Below are 23,882 nucleotides of genomic sequence, written 5' to 3'. Positions count from 1 at the left end.
AATATATATTAATTTTTTTTCGCTAAGTACATTCAATTTGTTACAGCCTGTTATATGCTGCTGAAGTTATTCCTAGTTTTATGTAGTAGTTGGGCTCTTGTTGTGTTATGTTGACTTATCTATTGTAAAAATCCCTCTATATCTGAAAGCTTAATAATAAAGTTTTATTTCTTGCTGACATCAGTCTTCAACAAGTCAGGAAAGGGGTCTCTCTGCTTCACACAGTAATCTAGGGACCTGGGTTCCTTCCAGTCTGTAGCTTTATTTCTTCTATATTCCTGAATTTTCTCTATTTTGTTGATGAACGAGAAAAGGGAGCAAGCATGAAAAAGCACAGCTGGTCTTAATGTCCTCAGCCACAAAGTGACATGTGTCACTTTCACTTACATTCCGTTGGTGAGAAATGACAATATGGTACTACTTAGATGCAAGAGGCAAAATAATGTAGTCTAAATGCGAGTCATGACAATGAGAAATATGTATACCAGGTAGCAGCAGTCTCTGTACAGTGTCAAGATTTACTTGTTAAAATCCAGAGAAAATCTAAGCTCTTAAAATAATACCAGTAATTTGAAAAGAGAATCTACTGCTCCAGTCAGGCAGTATATAACCAATGGGGTTGCAGTGGGAGAATATGAAGAAATTATGCATCAGAAGGGTGACCATTGCCCTGGCCAAGTAGCTCAGGTGATTAGAGAATCTGATACACTAAGGTTGTGGGACAGCTCCGCAGTCAGGGCACATACAAGAATCAACTAATGAATGCATCAATAAGTGGAACAATGCATTGATGTTTCTCTCTTTTTCTCTTTCTTACTCTTTTCCTCTCCCTCTCGCTCCTTTTTCTTGCTCTCTAAAATAGAAAAAAAAAAAGTTTTTTAAAGGCTACTATTGACACTAAATCAAAAGGTTTGTTTTCTGACACGTAATCTAACACAAGTTAATACAAAACTAGCATTAAAAACTAATAAAATCAAAAGAAAACCAATTTCCTTTACAGAATTTTATATTTTACTCATAAAATAATCACCTCTCAATATCTGTAAACTAAAATGGAGAGGGAGGGAAAAATCATGTAGGAGCTAAATACCATATTAGCAAATTTCATCACTCTTTGAGATTTTTTACTCTTATTTATGAAAGAAAAGTGATGCAAAAGAAATATAAAGCAAAATATGATTAATTATATTCTGAAAATTGTAAATCAGATTCTTATAACTTCCTTTGTCAATTGTAATTCTTAGATGGATCAGTTTAAAGAAAACAGTGCTTATATAAAAAAAAGAGGAAGAAAGAAATCAATTGTAAATGACAGAAAGATTGAGCCTAAGTTTTCCTTTTCCTTTAAAAATCCATTTAAATGACCAGGTTATTGAGAAAAAAAAATCACAGTCTTTGCTTCAGTCTGCCTAGTATTTACACTCACCTGTGTCTGTATGTGTCTGCATATGTAAACAATTTGGTACCTATTCTCACAGAGTAGAAAAATAGAAAAGAGGAAGAGAAGAACTAACTAAAGATAAAATATTGAAAAGTGGCATCTTACCTTTAACTGAATTTAATGTTATCCTCTGTAAGTATAAGCACTTCCACTCAAAAATCTATTTTTTAAAACTAAAATAAGTGTATTTAAGATCTTAGACAACAATATTTTTCTTCTAAAGAAGTAAGTATAATATTATAAAAAGTACAATGAAACACTGTCACTTAAGTGCATATAATAATTTGAATGGCATATTTTCATGTTAAGTTTCAACCAAGCCTTTTTGAGTAAAGTAATAAAACTAATTTTTAATTAGTAGCATTCATTTAATTTGCTAAAAAGTCACTTACAAAATTTTTTGTCATTATAATGGCTAAACTTTTTTTTTCCATTTTTTAACTAAGAATTTGACTTGCATGTATTTTCTTTATAAATAATGCAAAAGTAAATTTATAACCCAACCAAGATCTATGTCTCATAAACATCCAAAGCAGCAGGTGATTCAGTGCCCTGAGTCTCCTCCATTCTGGCCACTGATGATGCCATCCCCTACACACAGAAAGGCTGTGCAAGCTCAGGTTCGCTTAGTTGTGTCCCATGACCTAAAGTCAGTGAGAAGAGCTTGAATGAAAGGAATCTGATACACCAGATAATCCAAATCCTAATATGTATGTTTGAATGGCTGCCGTTTTAGATTATGATACTGGAGGAAATAAAATGGAATAAGTTTTGCTAAGGAGTCACTCAAAATGAAGTTGGGAGGCTTTTGAGGAAACGGGGCCTATGCATACCTCATATGTCAATTCTTGGAATTATTGTTAACTTGCTGACCTGTTGCTAAACAAGAAACATCCTGGATCAATGACTTCTACATTGACATATATAGACTTTACTTCCTTGTCATCATGGTTTCCAGACCATGTGAATTTTTCACCTTGAAAGGAACCAATCAGTTTCAACAACCACCATCCTTCATTTACATAATGGACCTAATCAATCCCAATTGACCTAGCCAATATTCTTCATTTACATGAAGGTCTGGAGCAGGAACAACTCTTATGCTTTGCCCTTTATCAAATCTGGCTCTTCTTTTCCCTCAGAGTACAACATAAATTGCTATCTGAATCTGTGTCATTGGATAGCAATCTCTCCTTTGCTCAAATAAATTATTTTATTTTTTATTACAGCCTAAATACTTCTTTTTGTCAGCAGTTACACTTTCTGTAGGGGAACTTACTTAGAGATGTAATGTGGCTCCAGCAACAAAGGTGTCTGGGAAATGTTGGACTCTCTATTTAACTCTCTGTAACTGTTTAATTCTCTGAAGCCTGTCAGGCTGGGCTGACTACCCAGAAAACTACAATGACACCCAGAGATAAATGTCAGACTCCAGGAAGGAGGTTAATTGTTGTCTACGGGATACCCACGATGTGGCTTAGTGTTAACTTCCTATAAAAAATTAGACCCTGTCCTGGGAGAGGTGTGGATAATTCCCAGCCAGCCAACCACTGGGAGCTCAGCTCTTTTGCCCACGTATGCAAATTTCTCCTGTTAAAGCTCTTAGAATTTTGAATAAGGCTATGTGTCAGTTCTTGGGAATCAATCCTGAATTTAGTCATTTGGGGCTTTTCCCCAACACCATCCTCTGTCTTGTTGTGAGATTGGTTGACAGAAGACATTAGTGTTACATTTAGTTGAATTTGTAATTACATTACATTGCAGAAAGCTTTATAATAAATTACTCTGTTTACTCTTCATATGATAGTTTTAATAGGTTGTGCAATTGCAGGGGAAAAAACTTCTCCATTTAAATTATCTATATTGTATAAAGGTATTTATTTGTTTCTGCTTTAAACACATGAAATATCTTAAGTGCAATGCTCTTTAAACTGCTTCAATTGTTTCCATGTTTCACTCCTGAATTTGTTTAAAACTGCAACAGTATATTCGAAATCAAACACATCATTTATCTTAAGCAGCTTTTTCCATGTTCCCTATTTCTGTTAGTTAGGCAACATGGTACTCCATGCCATGTCCTTATAACCAAACACACAAAGTTATGTTTAAGTCTTAACTTGCTTGACACAGTCCATAGTCAGGACCTCTTGTTTCTTTTGTTATTGATATAATGCCTTCCATAACTGTTTCTTCTTTCTAATTCATTTCCTTATGCCCTCTCAATTGTAACAGTGTACTAGCTTTTTGAATTACCTCTTATCTCTTCCTTCTTATGATAATGTCACATTCTGTTCTCAGGTTGGTCCAGTTAATAAATAATTGAATCAGGATATGGCTCTACTGAAACAGAAAAATATCATAAACTCTTCAGCTACTTAAAAGTCTTTGCATTAACCTCACTAAATGCAAATAATGTCTTACATTATCTAATAAAATTGAGCAAAATATCTATGACAGATCTATTTCTAAATCGTCGTCGTCGGCAGCCGTCCGTCTCGAGAGACGATGGCGTAGCTTCTTGAGAGTCTATCTGCACCGCCAAGAATGGCTGTGCAGTCCGACTCGGGAGTGACAATCCCTGCCGCACTTGTTACAGGTGAAGGCAGATGGCTGTTGTTGCTGCTGTTGACGCTGCTTCCGCCTCGATCTTTTCTGGACCGCCTCCTCGTTGCGCGCAGCCTCTGCGCGTGACGTACCTTGCCTGACCGCGAGCCTCCAGGCTAGGCGGTCGTCTGCTTGAACTTCCCATGTGTTGAGATTGATGGAGCATTGTGTCATGTCCTTTTTGCAGATGTCTTTGAACCGCAGTTTTGGGCGCCCTGTCATCCTCTGGCCTTCTGCTAGCTCGCCGTAGAGGAGGTCTTTGGGAATACGGCCTGCATCCATTCTTTTGACATGGCCGAGCCACCTGAGGCGTCTCTCACTAAGAACTGCATGCAAACTGCTCATATTGGCTCGCTTCAGCACCTCGGTGTTGGGAACCTTATCCTGCCAGGCAACATGCAGGACGCGTCGCAGGCACCTCATGTGGAAGCTATTGAGTTTCCTTTCGTGCCTTGCATAGGTGGTCCATGTCTTGCTGCCATAGAGGAGAGTGCTGAGTACGCAGGCTTGGTAGATGCGCAGTCTGGTTTTCTCAGTGAGGCTGGAATTGTTCCACGCTTGCTGGTTCAGTTTGGCCATAACTGTGGCTGCCCTGGTGATTCTCCGATTGCCCTCCAAGTCGACTGACAGAGAGCTCGAGATGGTGGACCCGAGGTAAGTGAAATCGTTGACAACCTCCAGGGTGTATCCGTCGATGGTGATGCATGGGGGAGTCCCCGTGCCTTGAGCCATAACGTTCGTCTTCGTCAGACTGATGGGTAGTCCGAACTCCTTGCATGCGTGGGAAAGGCAAGTGACTAACTGCTGGAGTCCCTCTTCGGAGTGTGATGTCAAGGCTGCGTCGTCGGCGAAGAGCATCTCACGGATGAGCATCTCTTTGACTTTGGTCTTGGCTCGTAGACGGGCCAGGTTGTAGAGCTTGCCTTCGGATCTGGTGTGAATGAAGACACCCTCGCTGCAGTCCTTAAAGGCGTATTGGAGGAGCATGGAGAAGAAGATTCCGAACAGCGTAGGCGCGAGGACGCAGCCCTGCTTTACTCCGCTGCTGACTGGGAAGGCCTCAGAGGTTGCGCCGTTGTAGGACACCGTGCTGTGCATGTTGTCGTGAAAGGACATGACCACAGCAAGCAGATGTGGTGGACAGCCAATCTTCCGTAGCAAGCTGAAGAGTCCGCTTCGACTGACCAGATCAAACGCCTTCGTGAGGTCAATAAAGGCGAGGTAGAGCGGTTTATGCTGCTCGTGACACTTCTCCTGCAGCTGGCGTAGGGAGAAGATCATGTCCACTGTTGAGCGGCCAGCTCTGAAGCCACACTGGGACTCTGGGTAGACGCGGGAAGCAAGGGTCTGCAGGCGGGCAAGAGCGACCCGGGCGAATACTTTGCCGATGACTCTGAGGAGAGAGATGCCCCGGTAGTTGTTGCAGTCGCTGCGGTCTCCTTTGTTCTTGTACATGGTGATAATGTTGGCGTCTCTCATATCCTGGGGGATGTAACCCTCCTTCCAGCAGAGACAGAGTAGATGGTGGAGAGGCTGTAGCAGGACTGGTTTCCCGCTCTTTAGGATTTCTGGAGGGATTCCGTCGCTTCCTGGTGCTTTCCCACAAGCGAGGCGGTCGATGGCTTTGCCGAGCTCTGCCGCAGTAGGTGGGGTGTCTAGCTCCTCCATGACTGGTAGGTCTGGGATGGCGTTAAGAGCAGTGTCTGTTACGGTGTTCCTCGTTGCGTACAGCTCGAGGTAGTGCTCGGTCCACCGCAGCATTTGCTGTTCTTGGTCAGTGATGACCTCACCTGTCTTGGACTTAAGGGGGGCGATCTTGGAGGGGATTGGGCCTGTTGCCTTCTTGATACCCTCATACATTCCTCGTGCGTTGCCTATATTGGCGGCTTCCTGGATGCTTCTGCACAGGTTTAGCCAATAGGTGTTGGCACAGTGGCGGGCGGTCTTCTGGACTTTGTTCCTGGCAGCCCGTAGAGCTTGAAGTGTACTGGGAGTGGGCGTGGCCTTGTAAGCCAGTAGGGCCTTCCTCTTAGCCTCGATCACGGGTTCCATTTCTTCCCAGTGAGCCTCGTACCAGTCAGCATTCTTCCGCTCTTTCTTCCCGTAAGCAATAATGGCGGAGTTGTATATGGCGTCGCGGAGACGTGGCCAATTGGATTCGATAATGTCATCTGCCGCCATTCCCTCGCCGAGTGCATCTTCCATCCTGTTGATGAATTGCTGGGTCTTAACTGGGTTGCTGGCACAACTGGTGTTGATGCGTGGGCGACCCTTCATCTTGGAGTGGTGCAACCTCTTCGACGTTATGCGCACCTTGCTTACCACGAGGGCATGGTCCGTGTCGCAGTCTGCACTGTGGTAGCTGCGGGTGAGGAGGGTGCTGTCAATATCCGTTTTTCTGGTGATGACGAGGTCAAGCTGGTGCCAGTGGCGGGAGCGGGGGTGCCTCCATGACACCTGGTGGATCTCTTTGCACTTGAAGAATGTGTTTGTCACACACAGGCCGTGGTGACACGAAAGCTCAAGCAGTCGCTGACCATTCTCATTGATCTTTCCTCTCCCAAAGTTTCCAAGGCAGGTGGGCCAGGCCATGTGGTCGGCTCCTACTCTTGCGTTGAAGTCTCCAAGGAGATAAAGAGCGTTACTTCTGGGGATCTTGGATAACGCTTCGTCCAGTGCATGGTAGAACTGTTCTTTCTCTTCGGTGGTGGCGCAGAGGGTTGGGGCGTACGCGCTAAGAATGCTGACTGGGCCGAAAGTTGTTGACAATCAGAGGGCAAGTAATCTCTCTGTGCCTCCTGTGGATGGCTCTATGGAGTTAACAAGCGTGTTCTTCACAGCGAACCCAACACCGTGCTGTCTTGGTTGGTCCGGAGACTTCCCTTGCCAGTAGAAGGTGTAGTTTGTTTCTCTGATAGTTCCGTTGTCGGCCAACTGGGTCTCCTGTAGAACCACAATGTCGATGTTTAGTCGTGCCAGTTCCCTGTCGATGACGGCGGTTTTCCTGGCATCATTGATCCACGGAAGGTCTGCAGTATTTCTAAATAATGTTTTATATAAGTATAACATCCAGTACTTTTGTCTATAAAATAACCCTAATAATAGGTGTCAACATTAGAAACATTTAAACCTGTAGAGAATTTCTGTGAGTTTATTTCATCCAAACAGATGACAATTGCCAGGAAGCAAAACCTCAATGGATTGAGAAAATTATCCAGAAAAATGGCAGTTTTGCACCTTATCTTATATATTACAATCAAAAGAGGAGATCTAAGGGGTTTTCATAAAATCCTTTGGTGATAGATTAAGGACGCCAGAGAAAGCAAAGTGGGGAAACCTTTGGGATTGGATAAAAAAATGAAATGAACCCTGGCTGATGTGACTCAATGTATTGAGCACCAGCCTTCGAACCAAAGGGTCGCCAGTTTGATTCCCAGTCAGAGCACATGCTGTGGTTGTGGGCCAGGTCCCTGGTAAGGGATATGCGCGAGAGGTAACCACACATTCATGTTTCTTTTCCTCTCTTTCTCCCTCTATCCCCCTCTTTCTAAACATCAATAAATAACATATTTTTTTAAAAAGTAAAATGATAGACACATTCTTTTACATAAGTGGATATAGGATAGTTAACAGACAACAATTAACATGATAATGGTAACAATGAAGGGATTCGCAATCTTTGCTATGGTGTGGTGGTTGTACCCCAGGGGTTTGGACAAAAATAAAGTTACCTGACATTCCAGAGGTAAGAAAGGATAACAGACAGGTTCAATTAAGGTAAAGATTGACATTTTGTCATGGAAGATTCTAGCCTAGGGCAATGACTACCTCCCATGACCTGCTTTTAGTTAATAAGTTTTAATTTCAAATCACTCTTTGTGGTTACTTTAGGTCTTTGAGTTTGTAGGGCTATAATGCAGGCCTCCCCTGAGCTTGTCAGGTTTCATATGTGGCTCCTTTTCATCCACATAGGTCTAAAAACAGCATCAAGAAATTGTTGTAATAAAGAAAACAATGACATATCTGCCTTAAGTTTTGGAGAAAACAATGATAGACTAAACCTTTGTGATAAATTATTTTATTGTTATATCTTATCACAAAATGTGGTTGCTTTATTAAATTATTCTATATTAGGTAGTATGAGATTTGTAATTATTCAAGTTTTCAAAAATCATCATGATAGAGAAATATCTGCTCAAATAACTGAGGAGGAGGGGCTATAGGAGGAGGTTGCCCAAGGCCATGGTAAATAAGCTAGTGCAGCACATGACAGATCTCTTTACCCTCATCTGCCAGTCTAGGACAGGATTGGCTGAAAAGTTGGATGCCTCTGGAGCACATGGAATTATGGGCCAGAGATTTAAACAGAAGGAAGAAATTGGCATTCTTTCTCTTCCTAGATGATAGTGCTACAGTTGCCTGCATTTCCCAAAAGACAGTATTTTAAATGGGAGAAGGAACTCTGGGCACAGTCTAGGACTGGTGTGGCCTGGCAGAGGGTGGAAGAATTATTTTTCTTTGGGTGTTCTAGAGGGGAATGGCTCTGATGCAGAAGCCTGCCAGTCTTCCAAAATGGTGTAGCTTTTGTATCTTATGTTGTTTTAGTTTGTAAACTAATCTTATAGAAATAAGATAATTAACCTTGTAGATGTAACAGTCAAAAAAGTTACAGTGTAAGTCATGTGTATCTGAGAGATTCATTAATTACTAGTATGTGCTGAAATGTAAAAATTAAATAAAAGCACTGCAAATTTGCATTTATTAAATTTCTATAATAAAACATAATTTTAAATTTATCTTCAGTTATAATCTAGAAATTATTAAAGAAATATAAAAACAAATAATAAAAAATTTTATTTTCAAATAATGCAAACATCAATATTGCTTAAAAATACAACAAAAATGTCTTTAATGTTAACTAATCAGAATCTTCAGTAATCAGCTTTGCAAAATGTAACAGTCATCACAAACAACGTTGCTATGCTCAAGGCATAAATACTTTTCATAACACTTGCAAAAATATTTTAATAAGTTACTCGAGTAACATTTGCTGAAGTTCTAAATCTTTTGGGTTATTGAAATGATATATTTTTTCAGTCATTTTCAACAGTACATGAAAAAAAAAAGCAACACTCACCTTAAAGTTCACACACACACACACACACACACACACAATAAATAAATAAACACATAAATAAGTAAATAAACAACTACATCAACACTTACTTCAGAGTTTGCAGTATCTCTTAGATACAACTTACTACAGAATATTACACATTCTTATGCAACACATGTTAACCAAACTGACAGCTTAAACATTATGGCTTAATCTTAGTCACATACAAACACACAGCTAGTCATGACCTGGAACCTTTGTACCCAATATATGCAACAATATTTAAAGAAGAGTTTGTCTGTATCTCATATCAGCTGCAACCGCCGTAGGGTTGAAAACTAATAAGGGGATGATAGGGAACTCAAGAATTAAAGATTTTAGCTTTAGTTATTAGGCTTAAGTGACTAATGCATGTGGAAAGCTGTTATTTCAAAAGTGTGTAGCTTTTGAATAAAGGATCCTTCTCTTTTTCACCAAACCTCTGTCTCTGGAATTTGTCTATAATCTGTGGGCAGCAGGAACACAACTGTTATTTGGTAACAACCATCGTTATCATCATCTTCATTTTTTAATACAGTCATGTGTTGAATCAGTGAACAACATACATGGCAGTAGTCCCATAGGATTATAATTGAGCTGAAAATTGTCTTATTGCCTAGTGATATAATAACCACCATAACATTATAACATTATACAAATACTCACCATTGTGTTATAATTGCTCATAGTATTCAGTACTATAACATGTTGTAGAGGCTTGTAACTTAGGAGCTATAGGAAAACAAAATTTGTCACCCCAATATATGTCTCTTTGGCATAAGAATTATTTTTCGTTGGTTAATTTTAAGAAATAGCAGATGGGGAGAACAAAGTAGAAATTACCCTCTATAAAACACATTCACACTTGTAATGAAAATCTCCATTTGTAAAGGTTTCTCTCAGGTTGTGTCTGAAGGTGGGGCATGACCTTACCTTTAGAAACACTTATCAACACAGAAGACAATGACTTTAATCTGTAGAGCAATTTTACCTTTGTTTGCTGTGTCTTTCCTGGTAACCTTCCAAAACTGACTCCACCCCAACCCCAACAACTGCCTTTAATTGAAGATGGTATTTAAGGTGGTGGCTTCAGCCATTTTAAAGAGTTACTCAGTTTTTATTGATCTCTCCCATGTATACAGAAGGTACACATGTTATTAAACTTTGTTTACTTTTCTCCTGTTAATATGTCTTTTATTACAGCCAAGAGCCCAGAAGGGTAGAGGAAAAATTATTTTTCTTTCCTACAGAGAAATAGGCTTTACACTATATAGCCTACGTGTGAAGTAGGTTATATCATCTAGGTTTGTGTAAATGCTTTCTGTGATATTTGTACAAAATAAAATTACCTATTGATATGATTCTCAGAAGTACTGTAACTGAAACACAGGCCTGGCTGTCTGCCATTGTGAAAACCAATACTCAAGAAGCAGGTGCTGATATAAAGGAACGTGGTTTATTTGTAGATGCTGGCCATCTGGAAGATGGGGGACTCATGTCTAAAAGCCCATTGCCTGGGAAGGTGGGGGACTCATGTCTCAAGTCCTGTCTCAACTTCTCATTGGAGTCAGAGGTGTTTTTATAAGGAGGGAGAGGGAAGCAAAACACAGGGATCAAGGGAGGGAGTTCCAAAGTTGTCAACGTGCAAATGAGCACAGTCCATTCCAATAAGGCAAGTGATGAGCCAGTGTTCATTATCCTGGTTTAGTCAGCATGGATTCAGGTCATCCCAGCTTTATGTTATCCTGGCTCCATGAACAAGTTCAGCAAATCTCCCAGAGCTAGAATGTTTGAAGGTTGGAGTCTTTATCTTTTGAAACTAGTTCCTAGGATTCTTATACAAATATGCTGTTCATCTGTAAGCCACGTATTAGTCAGTCAGCACTTACATGAACAATGTCAGAGAATGGTGGGGTGGGTGATTATTTCCCACTGCTATAATTTTCCGCTGTTACAGTATCCCTATTATTAAAAGACAGAGGATTGTACTTGAGATGACATTAATTTGCATCAATTTTTATTCAGACCAGTAATGATCACCATAACCTTCTTTCATGCTAATAAAGCATTAAGCTTTACTTAGTGTTGCAGATTGCCTTACCGTAGAAGCAGTCTCTGAGACTGTGGAGCATGTGGGTAGTTAATTAGGGAGCATGCTTAAGATCAGCGTCTGTGGAGGAGATGGGATGAAATTATGATTGAGAAGAAGTAAGAACAGAGCTGTGATTTAGCCACCTAAAAGCCTCTATTGATCTTCTGAGGAGCACTGAAGCTGGAATGGCATTTTAGAGTTGTCCTGAATTAAGCAAGGAGACTGAATCTTTAAACCCCATATTGATTAATCTCTGGATGTTGCTTGCCCCTGGAAGGATTTCCCACATTGACAGTGGTAGCTAAACAGTGAGTACAGAAGGCTGAGGGCTGAGGGGCCTCTTCCTGGAGAACTACCAGCAGTTGTGAATATAAATCCTTCATTTTTTAAAGGAGATGTTGATGGTGCATCACAGCATCCACTTCATGATAAACAATTATGATTCTGTATGTTAAGATTCTTCTGACATTCCTAAGTTACAGCACCCTGTACACACCATCTGGACTTGAAAAAGCCCTCTTCTGATGCCAACTGTAAAACTACCCACCTGTGAAAAATCACTATCCCCTCAATCATTAGCATACAAGATGATGAAGTCAGAGTTCTTTAAGTAAGAACTTCACAAAATCAGATGCTTTGGAAGTGGTATTCTTAGTTTATTTTACATAGATGCATGAATAGATTTTTATTAGATTAATCTGACATATTAAAATACTGACAGCATTTTTTTAAAGGAAGAAAAAAATGTAAATGTCAGTGGAAGGTAGGCTGTCATCATCAGTATCATATTTTATAGGAGAAACTCCTAAGACTCAGTTCTTCTCGACAACCCAGTAAAGAATTACAAATCATGGAGTCTATTATTGTGTGATCAAGCAGGGTTTACTGATATGTTATGGAAGAGAACAGTCCTTGCCTAGGTGGGGGAGAAGGGCAAGAGCAAGGTTGGTAAGGGCAGAGGGGGCAAGAGCAAGAGCGGGGGTGGCATGAGGCCTGTTGGCCAGAGAGAGCGAGTCCTTTGGAGGACTTAGATAGTTGACAGGATGGGGGAGGGTGAAGAAGTTACATATTGATTGACAGGTAAAGGCGGTGCCAGCTTTGGTGGGGAGGGCATGAATACCCAAAGATGTTAATGGGCGTCTTTAGGTTTTATAATCCCTTTCTGGTCTTTTGGGCCTTGGGATGAAAGCACAGTTTCAAAAGCTTTCTTTCCCAGATAGTGGAAACGATGCATAGAATTTCAAGGCTGCTGAGTCAGTGGGTGGGAGATGTATCCGTCCTGCTCCCTGCCTTGTTTTGCTATCTAGCCTACCTACCTATCATGAAAGCAAGGCATTTAGTTGTAACTGCTTAGTCAGCCCCATCATTTAACTAGTAAGAAAACTGAAGCAGCAACATTCCACTGCCTGCCTGCCCGCGGGAAGTAGAATATTGGACTTCCAGAGATGTGCAAGCCCTCAGCCTCAGAATGTGTGACCATTACCATACATGTCAGAAGGACTTGGCAAAGATAATGAAGGTTACATACCTTCAGATAGAGCCCCTGCTACCTTTCTAAGATAAATGGACCTAGCATTTTCGCAGATCTTTTTTATTTTTTTCAGTCAATCCCTCCAGAAGCGTATTAGGCAAATTTGGCTCCTGGGTGAGTTCTTCCCTCTCATCATTAAGAAAAATTTTTATGCTCCCAAGAGCCTCACTTTCCTCCTATTTCTGGTCTTTACCCCACCCATTTTTATTATTTTTAAAGGAGAAAACTCAGGTGAGTCTTTCACACCAGTGGATAAGAAATTGCCTGTGTTTAAAGGTATTTGATGTGGACACTAGTCCACATTTCCACACTGCTGCATCTTATCTCTTCCTATATATTTTAAGTAATTTCTGTCCTTAAAGATTTGGGTCAAAAGATAAATGGGGACCCATCCCCGGAAGTGAGGCTTGGGGTCCCGGCGCGCAGCGGTCTCCGTTTGTTGAGGCCGATTCACACTTTCGAGTTTACCTCCTCGGGGCTAAGGGAGCGGAGAGCGCACCGCGCATGCTCACGCTGCTGCCCCCGCTCAGGCCGGTGCCCGGGACTCGGTCCGAGAGGTAGAACCCTGGGCGCGCGCCCGCGGGCCAGCGTGTTCCAACCCGCGCGTCTGCCGATCCAGGCCCCGAGGTGCGCGCTGATTTCCGTGTCTGGCCCGGGCGTTTCCGGCCTTAGAGGGCCGTCTGGGAGGGTGTATTGCAAACCTTCAGATGTTGGTCTGCGGGATTCAGCAGAGGATGAATTCGCTATCCTTTCATCGGTAAGCCGCTCTTCCCAACTGCTCTCCTGCCACTCACCACTCTCATGTCACCTTACTCCTCAATCTGGATTTTGGCGAACCTCCCCCCCAGAAAAGCATTCGAGGGGAATGCCAAGCACCAAAAATTTGTCAAGAAGAGGCGGCTCTTGGAAAGGAGAGGCTTTCTGAATAAGAACCAGCCCTCTAGCAATGTGCCTAAGTTGTACTCAGAACCTCCAAAGAAAGGGGAAATTCATCAGATGGATGGCACTTTGAAAATTTCCTCCCTTCCGAAAAAAAAAAAAAAGACTCCTGCCTCTAGTAGTGGGTCGGAGAAGTCCCTGGACAAGAACGCTTCTGTGCCTTGGCTGACCCCTGCCCCTTCACAGAAGGCCAGTTCTCTTGTGGCTAAAGTAGATTTGCTGGGGGAGTTCCAGAGTGCCCTTCCAAAGATTAAGAGCCACCCAACTCGCCACCTGAAGGGACCCCAAAAGAACCCTCCTCAGAAGAGCACCCCACAGAACTCTACCCCAGCTCATTCAGAGAATAAATGCTCCGGAGTGTCCCAGACGATGCCAAGGAAGATGGTGGCAGTTGACTGTGAGATGGTTGGCACAGGACCCAAGGGGCGTGTCAGTTCCTTGGCTCGATGTAGCATCATCTACTACAATGGAGATGTGCTCTATGATGAATACATCCTTCCCCCCTGCTACACTGTGGACTACCGCACCAGATGCAGTGGTATCCGCAAGCACCACATGGTGAATGCTACACCCTTCAAGAATGCTCGTGGCCAGATCTTGAAGATACTCACAGGGAAGATAGTGGTGGGACATGCCATCCACAATGACTTCAAAGCCCTTCAGTATTGTCATCCCAAGTCTCTCACCCGTGACACATCCCATATCCCCTCTCTCAACCGGAAGGCTGACTGCCCAGAAAATGCTATGTCTCTGAAGCATCTCACCAAGAAGCTGCTGAATCAGAACATCCAGGCTGGAAAAAGTGGACATTCCTCTGTGGAAGATGCTAAGGCCACCATGGAGCTGTACAAGTTGGTTGAAGTCGAGTGGGAACAGCACCTGGCCCAGAATCCCCCCAAAGATTAGCAGCGGTGGGAATACCCATGATGAGAGGAGGCAGAGGCAGCACCACACCTAGGAGAAACAGGGCAGTGCATCAATGGACCAGCTCCATACCTTTGGAAGCTAGAGTTGTTGGGGAGAGAGAGGCTCCACCCCATACTTAATATGTATTGAAGTCTCTCCTCAGATGTTGTGTTGTGTCTGGTTAAGTGTCCCATGAAAGGAGGAGTCTCCGTCTCAGCACCCAGCCCTATACTGTTTACCTCTTAAATGGTGCTAACCATAGGTCCCAGGGTGCTTTGTTCTAGTCAAGCTTTTTGACTTTTAAGGGGCAGGGCATACTGGGAAATTTAGTTTCCCAGACTGCCTTATCACTAAGGTGGCCATATGACCCATTGTATGCCTTTTGTTCTTGAATGATTAACAGCACCCTTTTTCACTCTCAGAAGTATTCTGGTTAGATGATAATTGTATGATCACATTACATATAATAGTCTACATTTAGTCTGTTTCAGGATATTGCCTGTTTTTCCCACCCTGACTTCAAGAGAACCCATACGTGGTGAGCTTTAGTTCTTAGGGTTACAATGTAGTAGAGGTAAGAGAGTGTGACTTGGAAGTCAACTTTCATGATTTAGAAAAGCATTTTTTCTTAAAGCAAAAAGAGGATTTATTTAATTTAGATCCCACTTGACAGGTTCAAAAAGAATTGAAAGTCTTTTATTTTGCTGAACCAAGCCTCTAAAAACTCAAATTATTCCCTTGATAAAATTCTTCTTTCTTGATAAATGTTAATGGAAAAAAAAAAAAAAAAGATAAATGTGCCTTTGTAACCTAGTGTTGCGTAAGACCATCCTGGTTCTACTCTCTGCTTCTTAGGGAACTTGAAGCTGGCAAGAGGGTTCACAGCAAATGCCTAGTCTGGCTATGGAATCATACTCTTCCCAACCCAAAGCAGCATTTAAAAAACATGTCTCAGTCTGCTGGCACTAGACATCCTCCCTGAATATAGATCTCAATGTTTGCAAAAATTCAAATTTCAGAAGAGCTTTGGAAAGGAACCTGTCACGGCTGTTACTTTCTTCCTTTTGCTCACCAACTTGGATTTCCCTTTTTTTCTTTTACATGGTTGTAACTTCCTTGGTTAAACAGAAAATTACTTCAAGAAAGGGGTAAATTCCACTTTTCCTGGATTTCTCAGTGCTAAATTCAGAGTGGTGCTATGTGGTTTCAGGCATACGGTGTTGAAAGAACTGCACATTGTGCAGAGCTCTTTTCAGTCACATAACTGGAGACCATCTTTTGTAGCATGTTAACAGAACACACTGAATTAACTTGTAACCTTGATAGAAATATTGAGGCATGGAATGGTAGAATTGATAGAAGTGATAGAAATGACATTGATTTGTCCAATTCAGCCATTTAACTCATTTGTGTAGCATGTTTTTACCACTTCTAGAAAGTGGGAACTGGATTCTAAAATGAGTACTTGGCTACAACTTTTTCTTTTTTGTCTCTTATTGATTTTGAGCATGGACAAGATACTTTCTTATGATGCAAAAAGAGGCTAATAGCACCTATATCAAGAGTTGTTTTGAAGACTAAGTTAAGCATTACATATAGAACAGCTGGCACTCAACCCGTAATACATGCTTAGAGATATTACTTTTATTGTAGTTTGTTATTGTTTTTATTGCACTGTTATTGAACTGTCCTCAAAACATTTTTAATGAGGCCAGTGGAAAACATTATTTCAAAAGCAGCCTCATTTAATTTGGAATCCTTTATTTTTTATAATGTTTTATAACTATTTCTTCTATAACTATTTCCCTGAGGCCTTCCCTCAGGAAATCTATAGACTGAACTAGCTCTTTTTCTAACATCTACTTTTTTATATTATTGAACCCCACTTAAGTCTTCTTTTCCCCCAGGTAAACATGCTAAGATCTATCAGTCAGTCCACACAACATCAATGTCTTCTCTATGTGTGTGCTCTAGTTTTTGTTGTTGTTGTTATGGCTATTATTTATTCTAGTTGTTTGATTTTGTGTGTCTTTATTTTGTTTTTTAAACATTTCTTTAAACCTCTGGCTTACAGAACAGAATATAGCATTTCAGATATACTCCAAGAAGCACAGATCAGAATATCAGTAAATATTATTATTCTATTTATGCTGCTAAACTTCCATTACTCATTTTGATGCTAATATCATTGTTGAATCATACTTCTGACTTGTAGTAAACTGGAAGTCACCTTAAAACTAGAATTTTTTCCCTACAAGTGATGTTTTTAATTATAATGTCTCTATTTTATATCTCCATCTTGAATTGTTGGGTCCAAAGGCACTATCTATAGATATGATGCATGTAGTATATTCTATACAAAAGTATTTTACTTTTCATTTGAAGAGAAGTAAACAACACATGAGGAAAAACAATAATTGTGCATTTGCATGCCATGCAGTTGGGCTTATTTTGCTGACTGGTCTCCTTTCCTTAGGACCCTGGCTCCTTTTATTTCATAAGCAATCAACATTGTGAGTACCTATCTCTCTATTGGCCTGAAGACAATCGGTCCCATGTTTATTCCAAGACTTGTTAATAAAGAACAAACTTAGCAGCTAAAGTGCTGTGCCAATCATTGTTACAATCAAATGCATTCCTGAAATTTATTTTCTTTAAATTTCTCAGAAGAGAAGCAGAGGTTGGCTAGTGTCACATTGAAGGGAGCAAAAGTTGGTTAGAAATAAATGCTTAGACTAAGCTTGATTTGATGTAGCACCCAGAAAAAAATTATAATTTCAAGGATCCTTTATGAAGTATACTGCAGAGCAATGTGATAGAAAATAAGGAAAATTTACTTAAAGATGCAGTGATTTATAATTATTTCATTCTAAGACTTTCTTGTTATTTTCTTCTGCTGCTTGAATTTGTTTGTTAGAATATTATTCTCTGAGGCATCTTTTAAATATTTGTTTATGTGGTTCAGATTTTTCTATTAGTGCCAGAATAAAGTGAAAGATAAATTCACTATCCTTGAGGAAGCATTTAGTCTGGTATCTTACTTCTAATACATTTGCAACATTTAACAATCCCTGCTGTTGGAATTCTAAGACTCTTACTCCTCAGAAAAATTTTTTTTAATTTGCTTACTGAAGTGTGAGTGTTCTCCCTTAACTACTTAAAATAACTTAAATTAGGGGGCTGGTCCATAATAAGAGATTGTCAGAGATAAATCTTTTTTTGACCTATCTATAGGGCAGGGAAAATTTTGTTTATTAAACATCTGCTCTTAATCTTTTGCAATGACCATTAGAAAGTTGAATGATATGAGTATCAAAAATTGTTCGATAAAAAAGAGTCTGGATATTAAAACTTCCAATAAAAAAACATATTCATAGAAAGATTTTTGTTCAATATTTTATCTTTAAACTATTTTCTTGTGATTATTAAGATATAATTGACATAAAATATTGTGTAAGTTTGAGGTATACAACATGTTGATTTGATACATATATATTGCAAAATGAATACTACCATAGCTTTAGCTAACACTGTCATCACATCACAAAACTACCATTTATTTTTGTGGAAAATGAGAACATTTATGATCTCCTCTCTTAACTTTCAAATGTACAATATAAATGGAGATTTGTACTCTTTGACCAATATCTACCAATTTTCCCCATAACCTAGGCCGTGGTAATCACCATTCTTGTCTCTGTTCCTATAAGTTCAGCTTTTTTAGATTCCAGGTATATGTGATATCAGATAGCATTTGTCTCTCTCTGTTTCATTTATTTTACTTACTCCTCAAGGTCTATCCATGCTGTTACAGCTAAATAATGTTCCAGTGAATATGTATTCCACATCTTCTTTATCCATTCATGTGTTGAAGGACATTTAGGTTGCTTCCACATCTTGGCTATTGTGAATAATGCTACAATAAACATGGAAGTGAAGATATCTCTTTGAAATAATTTTTATTTCTTTTAGATATATACCCAAAAGTGGGATACTGGATCATATGGTAATTATATCTTTAATTATTTGGGGAAACTTCATACTGGTTTCCATAGCAGCTGCACTAGCTTCCATTCCTACTACTAGTGCACAAATATTCTCTTTTCTTCACATCCTGAGCAAAATTTGTTATCACTTGTCTTTTTGAGTGTAGTCATTCTAACAGGAGTGAGGTGGTATCTCATTGTGGTTTTGAATTGTATTGCCCTGATAATTAGTGATGTTGAACACTTTTTCATGTACCTGTTGGATATTTGTATGCTCTTTATGACCTGTTTTTAATAGGTTTGAATGTAATCTGTCTACTATTGAATGATTGATTGACTTAATTTACTTGTTTACTTATTTATGTACTTATTTACTTATCTTGCTATTAATTCTTCTTGACATACCCTTAGGTTCCTACATCTGTGATATGATGTCTTCCATTAACTAAAAAATTACTTGCCATTATCTCTTCAAATATTTCTTCTGCCTATTCTTTCTATTTCTACACAGATTCCAATTACCTGCATGTTAGGACATTTGATATTGTTTCACAGTTGATGGACACTGTGTTCTGCTTTTTTATCCCCACTCTTTTTCTCTTTGTGTTTCAGTTTTTTTAATTGACTAATCTTCAAGTTCGCTGATTCTTTCTTCAACTGTGTAGAGTCTAATGATGAGCCCATTTAATGCTTTCTCCATCTCTCTTATTATGTGTTTTATTTCTAGGATTTCCATTTCATTTTTGATAGTTTTCCTCTCTTTTGTTGAAATTGCTTTTAATCATGCCTGATGTTTACCTTTTTCAATAGTCAGTAACATATTATTCTTCATAATTTCAAATTATTTTTCTGATATTGCTACTACCTGTATTATATTTAAATCTTGCCCTATTGATTACTTAGAGTATTGACAGTGTTGTTGTTATACCTGCTTTTGCTTTTTTTGAATCACAACTTTAGTGAATTGTTAGGCATCTTGTGTAGGACAGTAGAGATAGAAGTAGATATTATTAATGTGAGAAAATGGCCAAATATCATCTCCTACTAGACATTTATTATGAGGTGAGAATGATGTGAAGTAAAAGCATCTTCCTGAAGCAGGTACACCTTGTATTCTGGAGGACTGTAGTGTGGGAGGGTTAAACCATTCTAGTTAATAGTTTAGTTGGGTTTGGATTTTGTTGTTGCTTTGGTTACTTTTAATGCACTATATTCTTCCATTTTTTCTAGCTCACTTTGTGTTTATGATTGGTACTATGCTAGTGTGGTGCAGGGTGAAGTATTGCTTTTGTACTTGCACCTCTCAGAAAGTCTCTTTCTGGGCTTTTTTTCCTTCCACCAATAAACTACTGTTATTTGTTACTTGACTAGGATTGTGGAAGTAAGGGACAAGTGGGTCATATTTTGTTGTTCTGATTCATCCTAAGGCTTAGACAGGCATGTGTCCCTGGGTTTCAGGATTATCTTGCTCCTCTCCATTAGAGGATCACTGACAGTCTAGACCTAGGACATTTTTCTGTCTCTTTCCCAGAGACAGATGGTTCTAATGTGTTCCCTTCCTCCAATCGTATGGGGTCTTCACCTGTGCTTTAAGAACGAATGGTTTGCTACTCCTGTCATAGAAGCTTAAAAGATATACAGATTGTTGTTCTGTTAGGGAAATAGGAGAAAAGGATCTGAGCAGGGCTGTATACCTTTATTTCTAGAAGCTGCAGTTGACATCACTAGACATACATCAGATATCTTTTTCTGCCCTTAATCTTTTTTTTGGAAAAGATGTCTAGTCCATCAAGATGATTATAAAAGTGGGATCAAATTCCTTTTTGTTCATACTCTCATGGTAGTCCATGATAATTAGCAGTGCTTTAACAATTTAGCTGAATTCTTCTTACATTCCTATATGGCATCTGCCTCAGAAAGACAAGTATTTACATTCAGTCTCTCCTTTGAAGCATCTGTATTTTCTTAGGTTTTAAGTTAGGGGGTTTTGCCTCTGACTCTATTGTTAAGAGAAAATTATTTTGTAGATTGGGGCTCTTGTTGTTTCTGATGCTGTAGCATGTTATAGGGGTACACAGAAGTAGTATCATTTCTAGTTTTCTGCATCTGAAGCAGATGTCAACTACCTACAGAAACTTGGGGTTGGAGTCTTACGATGTATTAATTTGAAGTGTCTTTAAATTTATTTTTGTTTCACTTTTTTTTTAAAGTTTTTCTAGTTGGAGCTAAGTTTTGTCCCATAAGGACTTTTTACCCTGAAGCAGGAAATTTCAATCCAAATGAGGAAATTATCTCTTCTCAGTTAATTTAGGAATATTTGTAACTAACTTCAAAGTGAAATCCCATGTGAAACATGTTCAAATGTGGTAGGGGATTAAGTTAGTTTGAATTTGTTTATTTCCTTTGGCATTTCCTGGATAACTGGAGGTTTATTTATTTTAACTATTTCAAAGGGTTTTGATGTTTTTCTTTTTGTTTATGCTATTTCCTATTTCATTTGGGGAAATGATGAACTTATGTTTTTTGAGAGAACATTTTGCATTAGCAGAGATAAGACTTACTTACAAGACTAAGGAATAATAAATGATTTATAAAGTCCTTTTTATTTGGTTTTACTGAATTTTATTTTCAGGTAAATATAATTACAGTATTTGCTTCTTTTGCTTACTATCAAGTATAAGGCAGAAAAAAATATTCTTCAGAGAATGACAAAGTGAATTCATGAATCCATTCCTTCAAATAAGTTTTTGTTGAGCACATTTTCTGTGTCCAGGACTTTTAACAGACACGTAGAATCATGATGAACAAATGTAGTAGTGTCCCTGACCTCATTTAAGTTTATATTCTTTCTTATTACTTCTGAGAACCCATCAAACATTGATTTTAGAAAAAGAGAAATTTATTAATCATATAATCATATTAAATGATCATATAAAAATATATGCCATTAAAAACTGTGAGGATTTCTTTGAATGAAAATTTTGTTTTCTAAAATAGTATAAACATGCACTGAGGTCAGGCTGCAGGTGAAGTGTCAAAAGCATATCAATTAAAAAGTTATATCTAAGGTGAAATATAAGTGAAAAGTGTGACTTAGAGTCACTTGGAACACATATACTATAATGTTTTGGGGAAGACCTTTCCAGACAAAGTGAACAACATCAGACATATCTTAATAACACATGAGTCAGAAAAGGGGCTCCATATATTGATGAAACAGAGTGAAGCCTGACCCTCCTGGAGGTCATAAAGCTAACAAGAAAAAAACAGTGTAGCAAAAGATGAAAGACTAAGTGGAATTTTAAAGTAACATTTACTGATTAGTTACTATGTGCCAAGAACTGTTATAAGAACTTTATATATATTAACACATATACTCTCTCAATATCCCAACTTTTATTTCCATTTTGGAATAATTTGGACTGCCTCTGTACCCTTCTCTCTGAACAATTGGAAAATTGGACAAACTTTATGAAAATATTGTTTTTGAATGTTGGACAACAGGAAGCACAGGACTATATTTTTTCTCCCAAAAGTAGAAAATAGGTGATCTCTACTATTGTCCCAACTTTCTGCTTTTAAGCACTTTCTGATTCAGGACAAACTATGAAGGTCAGCAGAGTGTGTTATTAATGAATTGAGGACAGAGAAATTGAAATTGGAAAAAGATAGAGATACGTAAATTTTGCAGAGCAAGGTTCTACATAGGTAGATACTATCCAGAAAACATGCTCATGCTCTAGAACATGCCTTCAAGTCTTTGAACACTAAACTGTGCATACAGCGGATGAAACTCAGCAAAGCTAGAAAAAAAATTAGCTATTTACCAAAAAACTACAAGGTAAATTTTCCCCAAATTTCACACAAAATTAGAAGATATTTAAGTCCTAAACAGTATGAGTGACAAAACCTTGCTGGACATGTAAGGCATTCAGATGAGACTTAGAAGGCTTATACTTTAATAATCAGTCTAAATTAGCCTTAGAATAAAGATGACTCTAGACATGCTCTAACAAAATGTGGAAACATACTTTGGAAAAATAGCCTGATTTAAAAACTCAAGCTAATCTAATAGTAATTTAGCTACCTAGGTAAACAAGCTGTTTAAAGAAAGATACTAAAAGTAATCATTCAATATAAAATATTCACAATATCCTAAAATAATAAATAAAATAAAAATATAAAACAACAATCCTTATAACATTGAACATTAGGCAATGCAAAAATATTAAACAATTAATCCTTGAGATATGAGAACAAACTAGGTGGGCCCTTTATTTTTTAGTTACTGCCTAAGGAAGTTTTCCAGAACACAGTGCAAGGAAGATGCTCAAGCAGAGCTTCCCTGAATTGAGGAATTGGAGCTGGGAGTTTAGGGGAATTAAGGCAGCTAGAGTTTTCATAGAGAGTACCAAGGGGGAGAGAAATGCACATACCAAGAATTCTGGGGTATGGAGAGAGAACCATTTAAGTGTTCAATTGATTGCTTATTAATGAATCTATGTGAGAAAACAGCCTGAGGCCAGAGAAAGACCATCTGAAAGGATTGAGGGAAAATTGCCCAGAACAAAATGGTGCCATTTTTCCTCCAGAGAGGAAGCTCATAATTCACAAAAAATTATCAGAGAATTAGTATGGATCTTGTGTAAGTAATAATATTTTTTTCTCCTATTTAGCAAAGCAAAAAAGGAAGACCTGAAATACTTTTATTGTTCCGAAGTAACTTATTATCCCAGAACAAGTCTCAATTTTTTAAAGAATATAATACTATACAGGCACAAAAAGGAAAAATCTGCAATGTCTGTATCAAATAAAAAAACATCAGTCATGGAAAGTAGCAACACAATAGAACTCATAATGAGGGAAAATATATCAAGCAATCAAAACTAAGTCCAAGAGAGATCCAAGATGGCAGAGGAGTAAGTGGAAGCTACACTAACCTCCTCCCAGGACTTATCTGAAATTACAACTAAATTGTAGAGAAATCATCCAGAATAACTAACTGAATACTAGCTGGAGAGAAGCCTTATAACCATGGACAGAGAAGAGAAACCACTTCACCACAACAAGACTGGTAGGGAATGCAGAGGTGGTGCAGCAGGACTGGCTGAGCTTCCAAGATGGCAGCTGAAATACCAGAGGGATATTGCAGCACCTGAGAAGTTTCCCTGAGAAGTATAGGGTCTAAACCCCAAGCTGGGCTCCCCAGCTTACATGGAAAGGACCCC

General features: G+C 39.0%; 1 pseudogene; it reads left to right on the top strand.

The window, feature by feature from the left end:
• Nucleotides 1-10,953: 10,953 nt before the first annotated feature.
• Nucleotides 10,954-14,710, top strand: LOC150021965 (interferon-stimulated 20 kDa exonuclease-like 2 pseudogene; annotated as a pseudogene).
• Nucleotides 14,711-23,882: the final 9,172 nt, after the last annotated feature.

Source organism: Furipterus horrens, unplaced genomic scaffold (assembly GCF_987537825.1).
Source record: "Furipterus horrens unplaced genomic scaffold, mFurHor1.1.pri manual_scaffold_1, whole genome shotgun sequence".
In the NCBI taxonomy this organism is placed as follows: Eukaryota; Metazoa; Chordata; class Mammalia; order Chiroptera; family Furipteridae; genus Furipterus; species Furipterus horrens.
Note: the sequence above shows the minus strand (reverse complement) of the source record. Positions and strands in the feature narration are given on the sequence as shown.